The 18,310-nt window shown below is 44.7% G+C and overlaps 1 protein-coding gene across 2 annotated transcripts in view; it reads left to right on the top strand.

Moving 5' to 3' along the window:
* Positions 1 to 18,310, top strand: part of ccser1 (coiled-coil serine rich protein 1) — a 1,210,497-nt gene that overhangs the window by 113,493 nt on the left and 1,078,694 nt on the right. The window lies entirely within an intron of this gene.

Genomic DNA, 18,310 nt, shown 5'->3' on the forward strand with positions numbered 1-18,310 from the left:
TGGACTTAAATAACATTTATCCGGAGGAAAAACCACACAAACGTGTTACAGCCACCCTGTAACTTATCACTGGTATATCCAATCCTTCTACCCACAAAAATATTTACATTCCACATGTTTTTAGCTCCATCTTAATGCCTGCAGTTAAATGATTTATGGTTATGGGGAGAGGGCAGGAAAATGGGATTAGGTGGCAGAGATCATCCATGATTGAATGGCAGAGTGGACTCGATGGGCCGAATGACCTAATTCTATTCCTATAACTTGTTAACTTGTGATTTCTTGCACTCCTGTTATATTGTAAATCTCATTTTCAACTTAACCATGTGGATGTTACATGCAGGCTTTCATTAGTATTAGGGTTTGCAAGTCTAAACTGTATGTGCAGCATGCTGCATGCAAATTGGCTAGCCCGTATTATGTGTGAACATATTGAGTAAACAATGAAGAATATCATTGGTTTTGAGGCACTTTGGGACCTCCTGAGGTTGTGCAAAGCACTTGATTTGCATGTTGTTTCTTTTCCTTGACATATTTTTAATTCACTCTTTTATCATATATGGGGCTTTCATTGCAGAAGTTACAAATTGCAAATTACAAAATTGCTGTAGTCATTTGTGTCATAATTAGAACTTCTTATTAGAAATTCTAATTAGAACTGACCCGGTTTGCCCCTGCATACCTTGGTAAGTCAAAGGAGATGCTTCCACAAGAGTCAGAACTTTTTTCACATGATGGAAATGTTAAAGACTACAGGGCGGAGCTTTAAGGTGAGAGGCGCAAAGTTTAAAGGAGGTGTGCGGGGCTATATTTTTTTACACAGAGATTAGTGGGTGCTACTAGAGGTGGCGGTGGAGGAAGATACAAGAGTAGCATTTAAAAGTGTTTTAAATAGACACATGAATGTGCCAGGAATAGAGGGACATGGATCAAGGTTATTACAACATTTATAAGACGTTTGGACAGGTAGAAACATAGAAACATAGAAAATAGGTGCAGGAGTAGACCATTCGGCCTTTCGAGCCTGCACCGCCATTCAATATAATCATGGCTGATCATCCAACTCAGTATCCTGTACCTGCCTTCTCTCCATACCCCCTATACCTTTAGCCACAAGGGACACATCTAACTCCCTCTTAAATATAGCCAATGAACTGGCCTCAACTACCTCCTGTGGCAGAGAATTCCAGAGATTCACCACTCTCTGTGTGAAAAATGTTTTTCTCTGGAAAGGAATGTGGAAAGGAAAGGATTAGAGGGATATGGTCCAAATGTGGGCAGCTGGTATTACCATAGATGTGGCAGCTTGATTGGCGGGGACAATTTGGGCCAAAAGGCCTGTTTTCATGCTTTATTGTATGACTTTATGACATGTAGGAAGAGGAGATGAGTTTAACCTGTTATGGCATGGGTATTGTCAATGTCCCTGTGCTGTACTGTTCTACTATCCCAGCACACTGGAACATCTTGGACTCGGGATCCAGTTTTTAAACTTTAAATATTTCCTGCACATCCTGAAGAAATCACACCCTTGAGCTTTTGGCTGTGGCATCTTATTCTCTTTAGGCTGAGGCAGTGCACAACAACATACTGTACCTTCAAAATAGTTTGAAGTTTTTAGTGTGGTGTTATGGATGGAGAGATATAATTCTAACCTAGTTTTCAGGTCTCTTAATATTTCCTTAATCTCCTCCAGCTCTATCACTCTCAATGATAATCTACAGCCAACAATTTTTCCCTCTTGCGCTTCATTGATTTTCATCACCGCCACATTGCCGAATGGCTTTAAGCTGCTTCGGACCAAAGCATTGAAAGCCTGTCTCAAGATCATTTGGTCTCAATAGACAATCGACAACAGACACTAGGTGCAGGAGTAGGCCAATGGGCCCTTTGAGCCAGCACCGCCATTCACAGTGACCATAGATGATCATCCATAGTCAGTACCCGTTCCTCCCTTCTCCCCATGTCCCTTGACTCCGCTATCATTAAGAGCTCTATCTAACTCTCTCTTGAAAGCATCCAGAGAATCGGCCTCCACTACCTTCTGAGGGAGGGAATTCCACAGAATTCTTAATTACTTATAATTAAGTAAAAATACTGCGAGTGCTCAGAGTTATTGATTGATACTGTATCTCTAAACTAAACTGAAATCAGTATTTCCCATAAGTGAATCCACACAGACAGCACCAGAGGTCAGGATTAAACCTGAGTCCCTGGCACTTTGAGGCACACTGGACCACTTGTCTATGACATTTCCACACTGGGATAAATGGTTCACGAGTAAGCACCTGCAAGGTATTGCGGATGAACTAGCACTTGTTAGTAACAGTCATTATGATCAGCTGGAAACTATCACCAGAGCATTCTGAAACTAATTAGACTTTGTTTTCTATTGGCAGCACTCAGCAGGTTAGGCCGTGTCTATTGGAAGAGAAACCATTAATGTTTCAGGGTGAAGAGACTTCATCAGAATGAATGGATTCCATCAATATCTTTGTGACATTATAGAGTCGTAGAGTTAAACGGCACAGAAACAGGCCCAAAATGATGGAGTAACTCAGCGGGTCAGGCAGCATCTCTGGAGAAAAGTTTTGTCTCGAGACCCTTCTTCAGACCTGTTTCTATGCTGCACCTGTAATCTCTAAATGAAGCATAGCCATAAGGTCAGAGGGGCAAAGTTCAGTAGAGATTTTACATAGAATGGTGGCTGCCTGGAACATGCTGGCAAATGCAGTGGAGGAAGCAGATAGTGATGTTTAAGATGCTTTTAGATATGCGCATGGATTTGCAGGGAAAGGCGGGATATGGTTCACCAGCAGTTTAAACTAAAGATAGACACAAAAAGCTGGAGTAACTCAGCAGGACAGGCAGCATCTCCGGAGAGAAGGAATGGGTGACGTTTCGGCTCCAGACCCTTCTTCAATTGGCAGCTTGTTCAACACATATTGTGAGTACAAAGGGCCTGTTCCTGTGCAATACTATTCTATATTTGTCCTTTTTCTGCAAATGCTTTTTGACTTCCTGCATATTTCCAATACTTGTTTTTTATTTTAAAAACTCCAGTATCTTTTTTGCTATGGTAATTTATTCCGCAACTATTGTTCACATGTTTGTGATGGGGGTTTTACAATTTGCTGATGGTTTTAGTGATAGGTATGATTGTATTTGTTTTGCAGTCGGGATTGTGTTATGCTGTTAAGGACTTTACTGACTTGGTGATATTCTGAGATGGTTAACAAAATCGTACTCGTTGCTCTTCTTGTATAGGTTGCATTAAATACCACAAATATGTAGAAAACAGTGCAACACAGGGACAGGCACTTTGGCCCGCAGTGTCTGAGCCAAACGTAATGCCAAGACCAACTCTGATCTGCCTGCACATAAATCACACACGCCCATTCCCTGTACATCCACATGTCTATCCAAAAGTTTCTCAAATGCGACTGTTGTATTTGCCTCGGGGGCGGAAATCCCGGGGGGGGGGGGGGGGGTGCAGGAACGATCCGGGTCTCTGGCGCTGTAACCCAGCAACTCTACTGCCGCACCACTATGCTGCCTTACAGCACAAGAGACCTGGGTTCGATCCTGACTGCGGGTGCTGTCCGTATGGAGTTTGTACATTCTCCCCAAGATTGCATGAGCTTTCCCCAGCAGCTCCGGTTTCCTAGCACACTCCAAAGACGCAGGAGTTTGTAGGTTAATGGGCTTAGGTAAAAATTGTAAATTGCCCTGAGTGTGGAGGATTGTGCTCGTGTACGGGGGTCGCTGTTCATTGCAGACTCAGTGAGCCAAAGGGCACTGTATCTCTAAACTAAACTATGCTCTCTAGTCTTTGACATTTCCATCCTGGGAAAAAGATTTTGACTGTCTATCCTATCTATGCCTCTCTACTCCTCCCGCCAATAGCCACCGTATTGAGACCATTTAGGTCTGCATTCTTGAACTAAGCAATAACTAAGCCTGAAGACGGGATCTGACAGGAAATGTTGCCTGTCCATATTCGCTGCCTGCCCCGCTGAGTTACTCCAGCACTTTGTGTTATGCAATACCATTCTTGCGTGTTAAAGAATGAACAAATTTTACTTCAATCTCTTTGACGCTCCAATTCTGAGATTCCCAGTGTTGGAAAGTCAAGCTGTTTGTTTAATTTAAGTCTCCACTGATGTTCCTTTAGTTAGACGTTGCCCGCTGTGTTCAGTACACAAAGGAATCCACCTTCTGTGGTTACATTCCCAATGACAGTTGGACTAATATTTGCTCAGAACTATTCATGTGTGTGGGCGTCCCAAAGCAATTTGCAACTAGTCAAGTACTTTTGAAGTGTGGTCATTGTGGTAACGCAGGATGCACAGAGTTTACAGAACAACTGAGATCAAGTTACTGGATGAGCAGCCACACCATTGATCCAGCAATCAGGTCAAAGACCAATGTAGCAGTTGGGGAATTTATGCTAATTTCACTGATTACATTTGGGTTTTAAAGGTTTACGTGGGTAATAGTGACTAAAAAAGTCTGGGCTCACAGCGCCAGAGACCCGAGTTCGATCCTGGCCTCTGGTGTTGTACGGGTAGTGTTTGGATGTTCTCCTGTGACTGCGTGGGTTTTCTCCAGGTACTCCGGTTTCTTCCCACATCCCAAAGACGTACAGGTTTGTAGGTTAATAGGTTTCTGTAAATTGTCCCTGGTGTGTAGGATAGAACTAGTGCAACACTGATTGCTGGTCGGCACGGAATCGGTGGGCCGAAGGGCTGAATCTCTAAAATAATTTAAATTAATCTTGTTGGAAACAAATGTATGCCCTTCAAGCATTGAAATCTGCCATCCTTACCCCCGGCTCTGAAGAAGAGTCCCAACCCAAAACTTCACCTATCCATATCCTCCAGAGATGCTGCCTGACCCACTGAGTTACTCCAGAACATTGTGTTAAAAGATGGAACATAGAACAGTACAACACAAAGACAGGCCCTTTAGCCCACAATGGCTGTGCTGAACATATTGCCAAGAACATCTCTTATCTGCCTGCACATAATTAATTCTCTGCATATCCATCAGCCTATCCAAAAATCTCTTAAATGCCATGATCGTTTCTGCCTCCACAATCACCATGGCATCATGATCCCAACTCCTTTAAACGTTGCCCCTCGCACCTTAAAGCTATGCCCTCTGGTATTTGATTTTTCCACCCTGGGGAAAAATATTCTGTCTACCCTATCTACGCCTCTTGTAACTTTATATATTTCTATCAGGTCACCCGCAACCTTTGGTGTTCCAGAGAAAACAATATAAGTCTGTCCAATCTCTCCCTGTAGCTAAAACACAGGATGTTTTCAAGAGAGAGTTCGATTTAGCTCTTGGGGAAAGGAATCAAGGGATATGGGGAATAAGCAGGAACGTGGTATTGGTTTTAGATGATCAGCCATGATCATATTGAATGGCGGTGCTGGCTCGAAGGCCCAGATGGCCTACACTTGCACCTATTTTTCTATGTTTCTATGTTTTTGAAGTTTCTATTTTTCTAAACTGCACCTTTTCCAAAGCTTTTCCATCCTTCCTGTAATGGGGCACACAGACGCACATGCAATACTCCAATTGCAGCCCAACCAAAGTCCTATAAAGCTGCAATGTGACTTCCCATCTTAGACTTGTGTTTTAGGCAAGATTCCACCATATGTAGCTCCTTCTGCCTCTCCTGTCTGGTCTGTATTTGGCTACAGACCCAGCAATAGGTTGACTCTTAATTAAACTATGAACGTAGAAACATAGAAAATTAGATGCAGGAGTAGGCCATTCGGCCCTTCGAGCCATCACCGCCATTCAATATGATCATGGCTGACCATCTATAATCAGTACCCTGTTCCAGCTTTTTCCCCCATATCCCTTAATTCCTTTAGCCCTAAGAGCTAAATCTAATGCTCTCTTGAAAACATCCAGTGAATTGGCCTCCACTACCATCTGTGGCTCAATAAGGCATTTGGTTCTGTGGGTAACTGGGCAAAAACATTCACATACAATGGACATTTAAATAAATGTTGCTGCCTTACAGTGCCAGAGACCCGGGTTCGATCCTGAACTTGGGTGCTGTCTGTGCGGAGTTTGTACATTCTCCCTGTGACCACCTGGGTTTTCTCCGAGTGCTCCGATTTCCTTCTACACTCCAAAGACATGTAGGTTCATAAGTTCATAAGTTATAGGAGCAGAATTAGGCCAGCCAACCCATCAAGTCTACTCTGCCATTCTTCTTATCGAGTCCACACACAAGATTAGAAATTGTTCAGCCAGAGCTGAACGCACTTCTCCGCATCTGCATACAATGGCGCCTTGCGCTACTTATGAGTAGTGGCCGTGACGTGAATGCCCTTTCCTTGATCCCCACTCTGCCATTCAATCATGGCTGATCTATCTTTCCCTCTCAACCCCATTCACCTGCCTTCTCCCCATAACCTGTGACACCCTGACTAATCAAGAATCTGTCAATCTCCTGGTTTGTTAGTTAATTGGATTTGTAAATTGTAAATTGTCCCTAATGTGTAGGACACTGCTATTAGTTTAGTTTTGAGATACAGCACAGAAACAGCCCCTTCGGCCCACCGGATCTGCGCCAACCAGCGTTCCACGCACATTTACACTAACGTACACACTCTAGGGACAATTTTGACATTTAACAAGCCAATTAACCTACAAACCTGTACGTCTTTGGCGTGTGGGAGGAAACTGAAGATCTTGGAGAAAAGCCACGCGGTCACGGGGAGAACGTACAAACTCCATACAGACAGCACCCGTAGTCAGGATCGAAACTGGATCTCTGGCGCTGTAAGACAGCAACTGTACCGCTGCGCCACCGTGCCGTTTTATGGGTGATCGCAGGTCGGCGCAGACGGTGGGCTGAAGGGCCTGTTTCCATGCTGTATCTCTAAAGTCTAAAGTCTCTATATTCTTTACGGATAAGTATTACCACTTTAATTCTTTTGTCTGAAATGCCATGATTAGGATAACCCTTTGTCTGGCATCACCCTTGTAGCTAGCTCCTCAAAGTAATGTGTGATGGATAGGAAGGAACTGCAGATTTTGGTTTAAACTGATATAGACAAAATGCTGGGAGGTAAGGCAGTGGTTCACTTGCACCTCCTCCAACCTCACCTACTGTACCCACTGTTCCAGGTGTGAACTCCTATATACCGGCGATACCAAGCGCAGAGTCGGCGATCGTTTCGCTGAATACCTCTGCTCAGTCTGCCTAAACCTACCTGATCCCCTAGTTGCTAAATATTTAAACTCCACCACCCATTCCAACACTGACCTTTCTGTCCTGGGCCTCCTCCATTGTCAGAGTGAGGCACAGCGCAAATTAGAGGAACAGTACCTCATATTTTGATTGGGCAGCTTACACCCCAGTGGTATGAACATTGACTTAGAGTGATACAGTGTGGAAACAGGCCCTTCGGCCCAACTCGCCCACACCGGCCAAGAATGTCCCAGCTTCTCTAACTTTAAGTAACCATTGTTTTCCCTGTTTCTCCATCCCTACCCAGTTTTCCGACCAGTCTTACTGTCTCTGACTACATTTTATCTCTGTGAGCTTTGGTGTTAACTTCTCCCAGCTAACAATGAATCTATTCTACATTTTCCTTGATCTCCAGTCCCTTTGTCCTATTGTCACACCTTGCACTTCCTTATCTCTAATTCTCCCTCTCCCCTGACAAGGGCGGCCATGGTGGCACAGCAGTAGAGTTGCTGCCTTACACAATTTGCAGGGCTGGAGACACTGGTTCAATCTCGACTACAGACGCTGTCTGTACGGAGTTTGTACATTCTCCGCGTGACCGCGTGGGTTTTCTCTGCTATCGTCAGTTTCCTCCCACACTTCAAAGACGTACAGGATTGTAGGTTAATTGGCTTGGTGTAAGTGTAAATTGTCCTCAGCGTGTGTAGGATAGTGTTAATGTGCGGGGATCACTGGTCGGTGTCAACTCAGTGGGCCGAAAGGCCTGTTTCTGTGCTGTATCTCTCAAAACTAAAAAAAATCAGCCTGAAGAAGGATCTCGACCCAAAACATGACCTCTTTTCTCCAGAGATGCTGCCTGTCCCCGCTGAGTTACTCCAGCATTTTGTGTCTAATGTGTGATGGAGTCAGTCTCGGAGCTGATGTTCAGCTGTCAGCCTTTGTCATCCAGCCGACTTCTGGACGCCTTTAAGATGCCAGGCTAGTGATTGATGGGAGTTGCACGACACCAGTGCACGAACATAGCTTTTGACAAATGTATCTCTGTTTCAAATCCCGCAGCGACCATTTCCCATCTTCCTTCAGTGACCTGCACCTGCCTCTGAATGTGCATTTTGCTCCTCTCCTTTGCCGTCTCCCTCTTGGTCTTCATTCCAATGTTACAGGCCGACCGTTCAGCTGTTATGACTCGTGCTATAGAACAGCAATAACTGGCCTCAAAATTAGGTTTGCGTCTTTTGATTGGGAAGGTGTGCAGTGTGAAAAGATGACACAAAAGAAGAACACACAGGGTGAAAAATCAATCAAGACTCAATTGTCATTTTCTTTCTTTTTTGTATTACTGCTTTCCAGTCCCAACAAGTCACGATGTTTAAAAGTTTCCTCCCACACTCCAAAGACGTACAGGATTGTAGGTTAATTGGCATGGTGTAAGTGTAAATTGTCCTCAGCGTGTGTAGGATAGTGTTAATGTGCGGGGATCTGAAGAAGGGTTTCGGCCCGAAACGTCACCTATTTCCTTCGCTCCATAGATGCTGCTGCACCCGCTGAGTTTCTCCAGCATTTTGTGTACCTACGATGTTTAAAATACTGTTTTATTGCATCCAAAGTGTTGTGAATAAATCGATCCAGTCTTGCCTCTCCCGTTTTCCGTTATCTCAATTTTGATATTCTGTGCTCCTCCAATTCTGACCTCTCGCTCTTTATTGATTCATTTTCTCCTTCATTGGTATCGTGCTCCCAGCGGCATTGTAGTCTATTCCTCTGGGCAGGGAGAGGCTTGCTAATTCTAACGGGGGAAAATGGCTTTATAAACTATTCCTCAACCTCAAAATGATGGAGCAACTCAGCGGGTCAGGCAGCATCTCTGGAGAACATGGATAGGTGACGTTTCGGGTCGGGACCCTTCGTCAGACCTAATTAGTTTTGATTTGAAGGGTTTGCATGGCCATTTCAGAGTGCTGTTCAGAATCATCCATACTGAGTGTGGAATCTAAGTGTCAGCCAGACTTGCGAAAGACATGAATGAACCAGATGAATATTTCTGCCCAGTGGGGTTCGATCCAAACAAATGTGAGGTATTGCACTTTGGGAGGTTGACATGTAAGGGGAAAATATACAGTTAACAGCATGACCCTTAACAGCTTTGATCTATAGAGGGATCTTTGCGTCCAAGTCCATAACTCCCTGTAAGTAGCAATGCAAGTAGATAGAGTGGTAAAGAAGGCATATGGGTAGAAGCAAAGAACTGAAGATGTTGGTTAATACACAAAGGGACACAAAGTGCTGGAGTAATCAGTAGGTCAGGCAGTATCTCTGGAGAACGCAGATTAGGTGAGGTTTCGAGTGGCGACACAAAATGTCATTTATCCATGTTCTCCTGAGATGCAGGGGTCTGATCCTCTGAGTTACTCCAGCACTTTGCAATCTGCAGCGTCTGCAATTCCTTGTTTCTATATTCCGTGAATTCACTATATTTTACTCATCTATCAAGATTCTTCTTCAAGGATACATAGCCCACCTGTAATCTCTGTGATGCTTTAGCATTAGAAAGTTTGATGTTCTGTGTTTGATGACTATTTTGAGACACAAAGAACAGCAGAGGCTGGAATCTTGAGCAAAGTACAAATGTTCTGGAGGAACTTAGCGGGTCAGGCAGAATCTGCAGAAGGAATGGATAGGTAACGTTTTGGATCTTGACCCTTCTCAAGGCAACAGAAAACATTGATACAGACAGGACTTCCGAACATTACAATGGAGTGTTACATCCAAGACACAAGAACAGGCACAGGCGCAGGGATCGGAAAGGTTTAGAGGGATATGGACGATATATGAGCAAACAGGTCTAGCTTAGATGGGCATCTTGGTCAGTGTGGGCATCTACATGACTCTTATCATTGCAGATGCTGGAATCTTGCATAGAACAAGTGCTGGAGGAACTCAGCAGGTTAGGCAGCATTTCTAGAGGGAATGGATAATAATAATAATAATGTCTTTATTTATATAGCACATTTTTAGTCAACTTGCATTGACCCCAAAGTGCTTCACACAATTACTTCCATACAGACAGGCAAAGGTGGGTGAAGTGTCTTGCCCAAGGACACACACAGGCAAAGGTGGGTGAAGTGTCTTGCCCAAGGACACAACGACAGTATGCACTCCAAGCGGGATTCGAACCAGCTACCTTCCGGTTGCCAGCCGAACACTTAGCCTATTGTGCCATCTGTCGTCCACATAGCTGGTTTCCAGTCAGCACCCTCCGGCTTGTATCTGAAGAAGGGTCCTTACTTGAATCAACACCTGTCCATTCCCTCCACAGATAGTCATAGAGCGATACAGTGTGGAAACAGTCCCTTTGGCCCGACTCGCCCACACCGGCTAACAATGTCCCAGCTATCCTAGCAGTGCTTCAGCACCTCAAAAACAAAATTCCTTAAATTAAATCCCAAGTTTCCTGGAATTTGATGGTATTTCCTGAAATTTAAGCCTTCCCCAACTGTGCATGTGCGACTGCTGCCACAACTGCGCATGCGCGGATACCGGGCCCACTGCGCACGCACGGGGAGACGACGTAATTTTGCGTCACCGGCGCCATTTTCAATTGTAACATAGCTGACGGGCCTCCCAGAACTGCGCAGTAAATATACTTTTTTCCGCAAATCATCCCGCGGGCCGGATGCGGAAATTTCCCGAAATTATTTCATTTCCCTAAAATTACCCGAAGACAACCAGAATTTCCTGAATTTCGGGTAATTTCCTTCAAAGTGGAAACACTGTACCCTAGTCCCACTTACCTGTGCTTGGCCCATATCCCTCCAAACCTGTCCTATCCATGTGCCTGTCTAACTGATTCTTAAATGATGGGATAGTCCCAGGCACAACTACCTCCTCTGGCAGCTTGTTCCATACACCCACCACCCTTTGTATGAAAAAGTTACTCCCCTTTTCCCCTTTCACCTGAATCTATGTCCTCTGGTCCTCGATTCCCCAACTCTGGGCAAATGACTGTGCATCTACCCGATCTATTCGTCTCATGATTTTGTATACCTCTATAAGATCTCCCCTCATCCTCCTGTGCTCCATGGAATAGAAACCCAACCTACTCAACCTCTCCCTATAGCTCACACCCTCTAGTCCTGGCAACATCCTTGTATATCTTTTCAGAACACTTTCAAGCTTGACAATATCTTTCCTATAACATGGTGCCCAGAAATGGACACAATATTCTAAATGCGGTCTCACCAATGTCTTGTACAACTGGAACATGACCTCCCAACTTCTATACTCAATACTCGTTTCAGGTGCGACAAAGGTTCACCTGTATCTCCTCCAACCTCATCTACTGCATCCGCTGCTCTAGATGTCAGCTGATTTACATCGGGGAGACTAAGCGGAGGTTGGGCGATCGTTTCGCCGAACACCTCCGCTCAGTCCGCAATAACCTACCTGAACTCCCTGTGGCTCAGCACTTCAACTCCCCCTCCCATTCCCAATCCGACCTCTCTGTCCTGGGTCTCCTCCATTGCCAGAGTGAGCAACACCGGAAATTGGAGGAACAGCACCTCATATTCCGCCTGGGTTGCTTGCGTCCGGATGGCATAAACGTTGAATTCTCCCAGTTTTGCTAGCCTTTGCTGTCTCCTCCCCTTCCTTAACCCTCGAGCTGTCTCCTCCCATCCCCCCGCCCTCGGGCTCCTCCTCCTCCCTTTTTCCTTCCTTCTCCCCCCCACCCCCCATCAGTCTGAAGAAGGGTTTCGGCCCGAAACGTCGCCTATTTCCTTCGCTCCATAGATGCTGCTGCACCTGCTGAGTTTCTCCAGCATTTTTGTGTACCTTCGATCTTCCAGCATCTGCAGTTCCTTCTTGAATACTCAATACTCTGACTGATGAAGGCCAAAATGCCAAAAGCCTTTTTGACCACCTTATCTACCTGCGACTCGACCTTCAAGGAACCATGCACCTGTACTCCTAGATCCCTCTACTCTACAACACTACTCAGAGGCCTACCATTTACTGTGTAGGTCCTGCCCTTGTTCGTCAAAATGCAATACCTCACACTTTTCTGTATTAAATTCCATCAATCTTTCCTCTGCCCACATGGCCAATCGATCCAGATCCTGCTGCAATCGTTCAAAACCATCTTCACTATCTGCAAAACCACTAACTTTTATATCATCAGCGAACTTGCTAATCTTGCCCTATGTTCCCATCCAAATCATTGATGTAGATGACAAACATTAGCGGGCCCAGCACCGAACCCTGAGGCACACCACTAGTCACAGGCCTCCAGTCTGAGAAGCAACCTTCCACCATCACCCTCTGCTTCCTTCCATGGAGCCAATTTGCTATCCATTCAGCTATCTCTCCTTCGATCCCATCCGATCTAACCTTCCAGAGCAGGCTACCATGCAGAACCCAGTCGAACGCCTTACTGAAGTCCATGTAAACAACATCTACAGCTCTGCCCTCATCAACCTTTTTGGTCACGACATCAAAAAAATCAATCAGATTTGTGAGATACGACCTTCCACGCACAAAACCATGCTGACTGTCCCTAATCAGCCCTTGCCCATCCAAATGCCTGTATATCCTATCCTGCAGCCTGATCCGCTGAGTTCCTCCAGCACCTTGTGTTATGCTACTTTTTTTTTCATTTATTGGCAAGACTACATCCAATGCCCTCTCCAAGTTGCATGGAAAAGTGGACCTTTTCATTGACACATGATGTGGACATGAGAATGGCGTAATTTGAGGGATATTGAGTCCATGGCGACAATGTACCATGGCGATGGATGTCCACAGCTGTATGAGGTGTAACCCACTGAGCGTGATGTTCCCAGCCCACCATTGCCATGCCCTCTTACTGGACAGGTCATAAGTTATAGGAACAGAATCAGGCCATTTGGCCCATCAAGCCTCCTCTACCATGGCTGATCTATCTTTCCCTCACAACCTCATTCTCCAGCCTGTACCCCATAACCCTTGACACCAGATCTGTCAATATCCATCCATTTACCTCTTCCACAGCCGTCTGTGGCAATGAATTACACGGATTCGCCATCCTCTGACTAAAGAAATTCCTCCTTATCTCCTTTCTATAGGTATGTTCTTTTTTTTCTGAGGCTGTGGTCCTAGATTTTCCCACTGGTGGAAACATCCGCCCCGCATCCACTCTATCCAGGCCTTTCCCTATTCGGTAGGTTTCAATGAGGTCCCAACTCATCCTTCTAAGCTCCGGTGAGTACAGACCCAGTTCCGTCAAATGTTCATCATATGTTAACCCAATCATACCTGGGATCATCCTCGTAAACCTCCTCTGGACCCTCTCCAACGCCAGCACACCTTCCTCTGATATGAGGCCCAAAGCTACTCACAATGGTCATGTGGGATAGTTCTTTCATCCAAATAACATTTGTTTCATTGCTTCAGTACATCTTATAGATTGTCCTTGATTTGGTTTGGATTAGAGATACTGCATGGAAACAGGCCCTTCGGCCATCCAAGTCCATGCCAGCCATCGATCACCAGTACACTAGTTCTATGTTATCCCACTTTTTCATCCACTCCCTACGCACTAGGGGCAATTCACAGAAGCCAATTAACCTACAAACTACATGTCTTTGGAATATGGGAGGAATCCGGAGCACCCGGAGAAAACCCACGTGGTCACTGGGAGAACATACAAACTCCACGTTGGAGATCTTCGGTCTATCTTTAATCGGACATTACTGGACATTATCTTGCACTAAATGTTATTCCCTTTATGATATATTTATACACTGGATGGCTCGATTGTAATTATGTATTGCCTTTCCGCTGACTGAGTAGCATGCAACAAATGCTTTTCACTGTACCTCGGGAAAATGTGACAATAAACTAAACTAAACAGACAGCACCCGAGGTCAGCATCGAACCCGGGTCTCTAGCGCTGTGAGGCAGCAACTCGACTGCTGTGCCACGATGATGCCCATTTACATGCACTTGAAGAGTTTTTGTTACAATACGATAGAACACATTGGAATACCTGATCTTGATTTAGAGAAATCTATTTTGCTGCTGCAGTGAATAGCATTCTACTATCCATGTAGCAATACCCTGTACCAAAATGCCTGTACCATTCTACGTATAGGAATACCAGTACCAAGATACCTCCAATACACTCCTTGTAGGAATTCCTGGTATGGGAATACCAAAATACCAAAAGGCCTAGATAGAGTGACTGTGAAGGAGATGTTTCCAGTTGTGGAAGAATCTAGGACCAGAGGGCATATCCTCAAAATAAAAGGACTTACCTTTAGAATGGAGATGAGGAGGAATTTCTTTAGTCAGAGGGTGGAGAATTTGTGGAATTCACTGCCACAGATGACTGTGGAGGCCAAGACATTGGGTATTTGGTATGTGGCGATACCTCTACTACATTTAAAACCAGGGTTTCAAATTTTGAAACATCTAGTTTGATTTTATACTGTTCAGTTGTTTGTTTATTAACTTAGAAATTAATTGACCACAATATCAATATATATCAATATAGAAGTGGGCGGCGGAGGAGAGGGGGGGTAATTGATGGGAATTTTTTTTGATATGCGTAGCTCAGTTTTTAATTGATATGCGTGCTGGCACCTTTTTATTGATATGCGTGCTGGCACCTTTTTGTGTACAAAAAAGCACTGCCTGCACCAAAGTACCCATAATCTTGCTTATTAATTTATGGAATGCTGCTTAATGAGACTTTGTCCAGGAATACAGCCCTTTTATACAAAAAGGACTGTATTGAATAACTGTACCTGCTTTGGCACTGATTATATTTTAAATTCTGCATTTTTTGAACGTTAAACAAAGATTATTATTGCTTCATGGCAGAATGGCGAGACTATAGCTGTTGAAATTAGTTACTTGTTTCAATCTTGCAACAAAACCATTTTTAATATATTTGCTAATTCATGAAATTCAAAACTTATTTGATATAAGTATTGTCCTGTTTCATTTTGTCGTCTGTATATGTATTTGTGGTTTTATTTTTTGTACATTATTATGATGATATAGGTGGAGAATTGTCATTAGTTCATACTGTGCAGCTTATACAGTATATGGTAAATCAATATCAATACTCTCCTTATGACACATCATGAATAGATGGGGTGAATGCACAGAGTCTTTTGCCTAGGGTGGGGGAATTGAGAACCAGCGGACATAAGGTTGAGGTACGGGATGGGGGAAGATTGAATAGGAATGGGGTTGAAGGATAGATAGATCGACAAATGGGCCAAATGGCCTAATTCTGCTCCGATAGCTTATGAACTTAGGAACCTGAGGGGTAACTTTTTTACGCAAAGAATGGTGTGTATATGGAATGAGCTGCTGGAGGAGGTAGTTGAGGCAGGTACTATCATAGCATTTAAGAGACATTTGGACAGGTATATTGATAGGATAGATTTAAAGGAATATGGGCCAAGCGTGGGCAGGCAGGACTAGTGGAGATGGCACATATTGGGCCGAAAGGCCTGTTTCCATGCTGTCTGACATAGAGTCCACGACTCGATGCCTATCCTGACAAGGTTTTACTATAAGATGAGAGTGTTATATTTAATATTGTAGATAGTACATGCTGTGCAGTTTATTACATTTAACGTGTGCTGCTCCAGACGTTCGCACCTGGGTAGCATTACAAGGATTTAGTGAATTGTTCACCAAACAAAGATGGCTGGACAAACTGTAGTGGAAAGAGCATTTACTATCTGAATTCATATCTGTGCCCAAGGACAGATTGCACCTCGACCGTTGCACCAACAGGAGGAATTGCTCAGTTTCAGTGACAATTACATGCTTGTCCCTCGAGAGAGACACAGTGTGCTCTTATGTGCTTTTATTAAATTAATGACTTCCTGTCCCTGAGTAAACCAGGGGATCCCAGCTATCTTTAAACGCCAGCCAACATAATTAGCCTTGTGAGTTGTTTTAATGCATCACCAAAGGTATTTGTGTTAGCTTCCTGTCTCTGCCATTTCAACACAGTTGTTAATCTGTTTAAAGAAACAGGGTTCATAAATTGTGTGTTTAAGCCATGCACTGAATTAATACCCATGTAATAATCGGTAGGCTGAAGCATTGCAAAATCAAGGAGTAGGCCTTCACCTGGGGAAGGTTCCTGTGTAACTTCAAGTTAGATGGTTATGTCATAGGTGTTTTTAATAGTTTTTTTAGTTTTAGAGATACAGCGTGGAAACAGGCCCTTTGATCATTGATCCCCCTTCCGCACTACTTCCAAGTAATCTCACATTCGCACTCACTCTGTATACACTATGGGCAATTTACAGACCGATTTACCTGCAACGCTTCAAGCACAGACGGCACCCATAGTCAGGATCAAACCTGGGTCTCTGGCACGGTGCCACTGTGCTGCCTGTCTGTGCCACCATGCCTCCCCATGACTGCCAGGTCAAAGCCAGGTAGAACTTGACATTTAATATGTAAGTATCAGACTTTGAGTTTAGTTTGGTGATAGTCCTTTTGCTTTTTGTTTCAAACGGGTCACAAGTGGCTGCGACTTCACGTTTCCGATGATGAGAGCCTTCATCAGCCTTTGGGCCGGGGGAATGAGCTGCACCATCTGTCCAAGCCGCTCTGTCACTGCAGCTGGGCACTTGCTCCAGGTGCTGCCCTGGGCCCTGGCTACCAGCTAGGAGTCGGCTGCCCAGCGGGAGGTTGTGCCCACGGTCTCGCTGAGGGGGGACTGTGTGGGGAAGGCAGCAGGTAACCTGTAAGGGCAGCAGCAAGGATGATCTGTCTCACTGTCATGGATAATGCAAAGTGTTGGACTCTTGCCCAAGAGTGCAGAGTCTGAATCCAGTCTGTGTGACCTAGAAAGATGTCAATGTGTGTTTGTTCTAATGGAGAGTCGTACAGTACTGATACAGACTCTTCGGCCCACCAAGTCCACACAACCCATCTATCACCTATTTACTCTAATCCAGCACCGTGTTACATAGAACAGTACAGCACAGGAACAGACCCTTCAGCCCATCGAGTCTACACTGTTCATCACTCATTTACGCTAATTAGTTTAAACATAGAAAATAGGTGCAGGTTTAGGCCATTCGGCCCTTCGAGCCTGCACCGCCATTCAATATGATCATGGCTGATCATCCAACTCAGTATCCCGTACCTGGCTTCTCTCCATACCCCCTGATCCCCTTAGCCACAAGGGCCACATCTAACTCCCTCTTAAATATAGCCAATGAACTGGCTTCAACTACCTTCTGTGGCAGAGAGTTCCAGAGATTCACCGCTCTCTGTGTGAGTGGTGAATTTAGAGATAGAGCATGGAAGCAGGCCCTTCCTCCCACCAAGTCCACGCTGATCAGCAATCACCGTACACTAGTTCTATCCTACACACTAGGGACAATTTATAAGAGCCAATTAACCTACAAACCTGCATATCTTTGGAATGTGGGAGGATAATTTAGCGTCCAGAGAAAGCCCACAGGGTCACAGGGAGAAAGTGTAGACAGCTCCCATAGTCTGGATCAAGCCCAGGTTGCTGGTATGTAAGAGGTGCAGGAAAGAACTGCAGTTGCTGGTTTAAATCGAAGGTAGACGCAAGACTGAAGAAGGGGCTCGACCCGAAACGTCACCCATTCCTTTTCTCCAGAGATGCTGCCTGTCCCGCTGAGTTACTCCAGCATTTTGTGTCTACCTTGCTGGTATGTAAGGCAGCAACTCTGCTGTGCCACCCATCTATCACCCATTTACACTTATCCAACACATCTTACCTCGAACAGGGCAACAGAGGAACGGGCCCTTCATCCAAAATGTCCGTGTGGAAAATGATACCAAGTACAACTAATCTCCTCTTTCTCCAGGTGATCCATATCTTTCCATTCTCCGCCCATCCATGTGCCTATCTAAAAGCTTCTGAAACATCACTCTCCTATTTGCTTTCACCGCCATCCTTGGCAGCACATACCAGGCACCCACCACTTATTGTGTAAAAAAGCTTGCCCTGCACATCTGCTTTAAGCTTTTCCATTCTGACCTTAAAACTATGCCATCTACTATTTAACATTACCACCCTGAGGAAAAAGGTTCTGGCTT

Source organism: Amblyraja radiata, chromosome 1, assembly GCF_010909765.2.
Source record: "Amblyraja radiata isolate CabotCenter1 chromosome 1, sAmbRad1.1.pri, whole genome shotgun sequence".
Classification (NCBI taxonomy): Eukaryota; Metazoa; Chordata; class Chondrichthyes; order Rajiformes; family Rajidae; genus Amblyraja; species Amblyraja radiata.